The following is a 6837-nucleotide window of genomic DNA, read 5'->3' on the forward strand; positions in this document are numbered from 1 at the left end:
CTCGTGGAGAAGCACAGGACATAAACCTTTGCTTTCTGAGTGGCTGAGACAAAGATATGACAGAGCCAGAGGAGCTAGGGTTTCCTGAGAGGAGAAACCATGATCCCCCCCCACCACCACCAAATCAGAGACACTGGTAAAGCAAAGGCATCATGGGAACTCAGTTGGCAGAGAGCAAGAGAGGCAGGGTGGTGGCCAGAAGAGGGACAAAGGGGTGTTTGGGAGGGAGGTGTCCCCAGGCCTTTCTGTTTGCTTTATGCTATAATTACTACAGAAACAAAAATCACCACGAAGTAAGATCTGCTCTCAAAATCATCCTCAGGGCATCTGTGAAATTATTGTCTTTTCAATGGTAACCTTATTCTGGAGGAAAGAGCATTAGCCTGAAGTGACCCATCTGAGTCATCTGATAGACTGAGAGGGACAGAGATCAAATTTCACCAATTAATCCTGGGAGCAAGGAATGACTTTAGCATAGCTTGTCTACCGTTTTGTTCTCCGGTAAGTCCTGTGGGATGGGGGTTGGGACAGTACAGGACATAGTAGTAGTCAAGGTCACTTCAGTGATTCTCCATGGCACACCAGTAAACACTGATAGCAAGTCAGTTTATGCTGTAATAAAAAATCAATGGCTCAACACAGCACAAATGTATCAACACAAGCTCCAGGTTGGGTGGGGGTTGGGAGCCTGGAAAGTGTCTTACTAGGCTAGCACCAATGTGGGCAGGGCTGCACCCCAGAATCTGTCCAAGTCTTGGCTCTTGGCCCCTCTTCTGTCTTCAGAGACTGTGTCTCTGACATTGTATGTGTCCTGGTTAGGGTTTCTATTGCGGCAAAGGAACACCATGACCTAAAAGAAAGTTGGGAGTGAAAGGGTTTGTTTGTCTTGCATTTCCACATCACTGTTCATCATTGAAGGAGGTCAGGAAAGGAACACAAACAAGGCAGGAACCCAGAGGCAAGAGCTGATGCAGAGGCCATGGAGGGGTGCTCCTCATGGCTTGCTCAGCCGCTTTCCTACAGAACCCAGACCACCAGCCCAGGGATGGTACCACACACCATGGGCTGTGCCCTTCCACATGGATCACTAACTGAGAAAATGCCATACAGCTGGATCTCATGCGGGCATTCCTCAGCTGAAGTTCTTTCCTCTCTAATGACTCTAGCTTGTGTCAAGTTGACACAAAAGCAGCAGTACAGCATGACTCAACCTCCCTTCTTCCTCCCTCATCCACATATGGAAGCCTTCATGACTGTATTGGATATATCTAGGTAATTGACTACAGTCTAATGTTAGGCGAGGCCGATTAGCAGACTGATTTCCACTGTCTGCCTTCGAATCTTGGCTTCCTGATCTGATGTATTCCCAGGTCCTAGGAATTAGGATGAGCATGTTTTTCTTTTCTTTTTTCTGTTTTGTTTTATTTGAGACAAGGTCTCACTACGTAGCCCAGGCTGTCCTCAAACTCATGATCTTTCTGCCTTCACCTCCCAAATACTGGGATTGCAGGCCGTGCTTACACACTGCGGTCTCACTGAGGCTTTTCCTGTGACTACATTCTCTCTGTCACATGATCCATGATATGGGCCATCCTAAACCTTCACAGCTCTCAAAACACCAGTCTAAGTGTTTAATTTCTCATAGGCCTGAAGGCTAGGCAGTCCAAGCTCAAGGCTGGCTGACTTGGTTCCCTGGGAAAGGTTTCTTTCTGGCTTCCAGATGGCCACCCCCACTCTGTGGTGGTAGGGCACACAAGCCAGTCAAAGATGGTGCTGAGGGGAAGTCAGATGGGTGAGTCCTGAGTTGTTTATAAAAAAAAAAAAGATGATTGGTTGCCTAGATTGAACCAGATGAGGTCACTGCATGAACAGCATGTGTTCACTAGGTAAAGCCTAGGGCACCCAGGCTGGCCTTTAAAACCATTGGCTGACTCTTTTCCTGCTCTGCAGTTTTTTTCCTTTAAAAGATGCTTGCTGTGTGGTAATAAATGAGTTACTGCTTGACTATATTCCCTGCTGCATCTGATTGTCTCTGGGAGGCTGGGAATGGGTGAGCAGCACACTTACTCTTCCTCAGACTCAGCTCAACCTTCTGTGGTTGGACTAAGACCCTGCATGTAGCACCCAACTTGGGGTACGAAGGACCTAAATCTCAGCTGAGGCCAAGTGGTCTCTAAGGGTAAGTGAGACCCTCAATATGGGTAACTCTATTTTCAAGAAGAAGGGAGAAGGAGAAGGATCAGAGAGGTCCGCCAAAGATGAGGCAGAGGAGGAATGGGCCGAACCATCCGCCCCAGATAACTCCAGACCCCTGCTTTAAGCTCCCAGGAGTGAGGAAGTTGGGTCCCCCTATACCACCCTCAGGGAAAATCTGCAGGACCTGGACTTCTATGATTGACTGGACAACATCAAGTTGAGACCTGGAGGCCCAGTTTATGTGGAGGCCTACCCAATCAAGGAGAGATGGGAGGATGCAACTAGGGCCCTCCAAGCCTACCCAGTAAACTTGGTCCTGGGCTAGGCAGGCCTCTAGACTGGTATCCTTGGGAGGTCAAGGATCTTAAAGAGCTCTGCAAGGCTGTGGCAGAAGATGGCCCTAATTCCCCTTGGGTACAGACCCTGTTACAGGATATTGCCTGTCATCTGTGTGTCCCCCAAAGACTGGCTGGATGTGGCTAAGGTGGTCCTCCCTAGTTCTCAGTTTATCAAATGGTGTGCCTTTTATCAAGAGGATTGTAGGGTATGAGTGGAGGCAAATAGGTAAGCTAACCCCGCCATCCCTATTACCTGTGCTATGCTGTTGGGAATGGGAAACGGTTACTCCACTGGGGTTCAGCAAGCAGGGATCAGTGGGCCGTATCAGGATCCGGTGAAGCAGGCTGGGTAGAACGCCTGGGCTAAACTGGATGATGGACCATATGAGTCTCCCATAGCTGGGGTGAGGGAGAAGCCTGGTGTGTCTTTGCCAGAGTTTATAGACCTGGCCCAACAGAGTGTTCGGTTCAAGCTGCCACCTGGGGACCTCAGAAAACAATTTATCAGACTGCTGGTATGGGAAGGGATGAATGGAGGACCACAGAATGGGATTAAAAGACAGTTCCCTGAGCAGATGGGTGGTAGCCTCCCAAGTTGTAGGTACCCAACAACACCAATCCTAGTCTCTGGCCCTGGCCTTACAGGCATAGACAACCACCATAATGGAGGCCATCACCCAGGCCCTGGCAACCCAGGGTCAAGGGTCCTCGAGACTGCTGGGAAAAGGGACATGCTTTAGATATGGGCTGGGGGGATATTTAAAAGAGACTGTCCTCAACAGGCCCCTGCTAACAGGCCAGGAGGGGCTAAGCCCCCCTCTACCCCACGCCCTTGGTGCAGGAAGGGATACCATTGGAAGGACTGTAGATCAAAATTTGACCTGGAAGGGAAGTCTTTAAACTAGAGGAGGGGCAGCCTCGAGCCCTGTTAAAATAGGGAGGAAGCCTCTCTAAAGGTAGGGTTGGAAGGTCTCATACCCCGACAACACAAGCCTACCGGACTGTCCCTTTGTTTGAGGGACTTCATCCAAAAATTACCATTTTTATAGGTGGTAAGAAGTTTCACTGTTTGGTAGACACAGGGGCAGAGAGGACAGTACTCCAGGAGGAGGAAGTGCCTTCCACCTGGGAGCTTGCACCTGGGCCCTCGGTTTTGCGGGTGGAAGGTAACTCCCAATCAAGAGAAACAGTAACCTTAATGCGCTGGACCAGCCCAGACGGGGACCAAGGAAAGATACGCCCTTTAGTGGTCAAAGGCCTTACTGCCAATTTGCTGGAACAGGACAGGCTGTACCAAATGGATGCTGTTGTGACCACATCAGGCTTTTTATGAGGATATCCTGGAAGAGAAAGAGGCATGAAGGGTGGGAAAGGACCTAAAGGGGATCAGAGAGAAGGAGTTTTTCAACCTCCACAACTACTGGGGGGAGCCTGAGAGGTCTATCTGGGTGTACCCTCAATCATAAGGGCCACTGCTCCCCCCCCAGTGCTGCCTGTCAGATGGGCACCAAAAAACCCTGTATGAGTGGAGCAGTGGCTGCTGACTAACCCTAAGCTGCTAGCACTCCATCAGCCAGTAGACAAACATTAAGGCTCGGACATACCCGCCCTTCTATGAAGGGGACCAAGTGTTCTATGAGCCCATGGAACACTCCAATATTTGTAATTCAAAAGGCGTCTGGGGCTTGGCACACGCTCTAAGATTTGTGCAAGATAAACGAGAGGATGGAACTAGTGGGCACCCACTTACAGGGAATGCCCTGGACCCCTGCTATTCCCACTGAATATACATTTATGTAATTGATATTAAGATTGCTTCATTTCCATACTACTACATCCAGAGGATTGAGATAAATTTGCTTCTCTGTTCCTTCACTTAATTATTCCATACCTGATCAATGTTTTGAATAGGTAGTGCTCCTACAGGAATGGTTAATAGCCTGGATTTCTGTCAACAGTATCTTGCTACTCTCTTAAGGTCTATGCTAAAGTCAAAGGATTCAATAATATATGCTTATATGGATGATTTCATTTTGGGACATCAGGATCCAGCATATCTAGAGGGCTTTGTGATACAGGTGCTCCAATTGCTTAAAAAAGGGGGCTTTACTGTTGCCCCAGAAACGGTTCAAAAGGTGCCCCCCTTCAAAGTACTTGGGTCACGCCTCACATTAACACAGGCTAGCCCACTTAAGCCTGTTCTGGAGGTGCCTGAATCTATGACCCTGACCCAGCTCCAGTGCTTATTGGGGGAGATTAATTGACTGAGACCCTGGGTGTCAATTCCCACTGAAGACCTGGTACCCCTGTATGTCCTGCTAAAGGACAAGGCACCTCATGATAGTATAACTAGGACAAAGGAACATCTCGAGATGTTCCTTGTCTTTCAAAAGGCCTTGGACAAATGCTCTCTAAGGAGGTATTCAGTGACTAGGCCCTTATCCCTCTGGCTGTTTGCTGGAGCCTCTCTGATTACAGCTGTTCTAACCCAGGAAGGGGAACCATTGGAATGGATCCATACGTCTTTGGGAAGAATACTCCAGGTCTACTCTCGGGCAGATCTGCTAGTGGATGCCATCATAAAGGGCAGGATCCAAGCCCAATGACACTTATGAGCTAGACCCCCATACCATTATTTTAAAACAAAAAGGGGGAATCAGCCCCCATTTACAACCAGGAATGACTTTGTTTACTATTAATATTTTAAATTTTTCTAAGGGAGCAACTGAATCTAAGTTCCAAAAACATTGGGACCACCTAAACCCCAAAACCCAAGTTCAGGTCAAATGGAAAGACACTCTAACAGCCCAATGGAGGGGCCCAGTCCCATTAATTACAATGGGAAGAGGATTTGTATGAGTCTTCCCTATAGGGGAGGAAGCACCCATCTGGTTTCCAGCCAGAAATCTAAAATTCCTGCCTGCTCCCACAATGCAGGAGGATGACCAAGAATAGGTTGACAACAAGGAGAGGAATTGACAATGGTGGTCAAGGCTTGTCTTCTGAAATAAGAGGATACCTAACCATGTCCAAGGGAATGGGACCCTTGAGAAACTCTTGTGTTCTTTAAAAATTACAGATGATGTCCCACTTCCTGACCACTCTGATGCTCCTGCTGCTGATGCTGTCTGCTCCAGTGACCACCCAGCAGAACCACCATCATCTCCAAAAGATGACATGGATCAATGCCGCCAATAGAGATGCCCTCAACAGCACCACGAATGACCTCAGACCTGATGGCCCACACTCTTCTTCGACCTCTCTGACCTGGCCCAAGGATCTTGGGACATGGGAGACTGGACTTCTCATCAAGGATGGCCTGAATGAGAGGGTTGTGGGGGGTGCCACCTGCCCCACATATCAGACCCCCAATCCCTAGGCTGCTCCCAATGTTCCCAATAGGGCAGCCTTAAGGGTCACTGACTTTTACATATGCCCAGGGAGCAATTGAACAGCAATGGGCATATCCAATGTGGTGGGGTGGACGCCTTCTACTGTGCACAATGGAGGTGTGAGAAAATGGGAACGGACTCCTGGATAAGGTAATCTCTACCCCGTTGGGTGCCTTTTTAGAAACAACCTTAATTTGTGTCTTTGGGCCTTGCCTTTTCAATAGGCTGGTCAGACTAATCAGAACAAAGACTCAAGAAACCCAACTGATGACCCCTCGAGTACACTGTGATAGGCTCAGCCCTGAGGATATCTCCCTTTTGAGTGAACTTTGACAAAAGGTGCTATAGGAGGTGATCCTCTACGGAGGTGTCAAGAGGCCTGTACTTCGAGATGAGATGGGCCACAGTCTAAAACAAAAAAGGGGAATCTGTAGGGCACACAAGCCAGCCAAAGATGGTGCTGAGGGGAAGTCAGATGGGCGAGTCCTGAGTTGTTTACAAAAAAAGATGATTGGTTGCCTAGATTGAACCAGATGAGGTCATTGCAGGAACAGCATGTGTTCACTAGGTAAAGCCTAGGGCACCCAGGGGCTTGATAGGCTGGCCTTTAAAACCATTGGCTGGCTGTTTTCCTGCTCTGCAGTTTTTTTCCTTTAAAAGATGCTTGCTGTGTGGTAATAAATGAGTTCCTGCTTGACTAGACTCCCTGCTGCATCTGATTGTCCCTGGGAGGCTGGGAATGGGTGAGCAGCACACTTACTCTTCCTCAGACCCAGCTCAACTTTCTGTGGTTGGGCTAAGACCCTGCGTGTAGCATTATACAGAGACCAAAGCAAAGCTTCCTGGTGTCTTTTCTTATATAGTCACTTGTTCCATTGTAAGGTCCCATCTCCAGGTTAAGGGGCTGAAGG

At 48.5% G+C, this 6837-nt stretch overlaps 1 long non-coding RNA gene across 1 annotated transcript; it reads left to right on the plus strand.

Moving 5' to 3' along the window:
- The first annotated feature begins 453 nt into the window (after window positions 1-453).
- LOC118238755 lies at window positions 454-6628 on the plus strand. Its single transcript, XR_004769820.1, has 2 exons — window positions 454-501; window positions 5614-6628. It is a non-coding gene; the product is annotated as an uncharacterized LOC118238755 (long non-coding RNA).
- Window positions 6629-6837: the final 209 nt, after the last annotated feature.

This window comes from Cricetulus griseus, chromosome 4 (genome assembly GCF_003668045.3).
Source record: "Cricetulus griseus strain 17A/GY chromosome 4, alternate assembly CriGri-PICRH-1.0, whole genome shotgun sequence".
Classification (NCBI taxonomy): domain Eukaryota; kingdom Metazoa; phylum Chordata; class Mammalia; order Rodentia; family Cricetidae; genus Cricetulus; species Cricetulus griseus.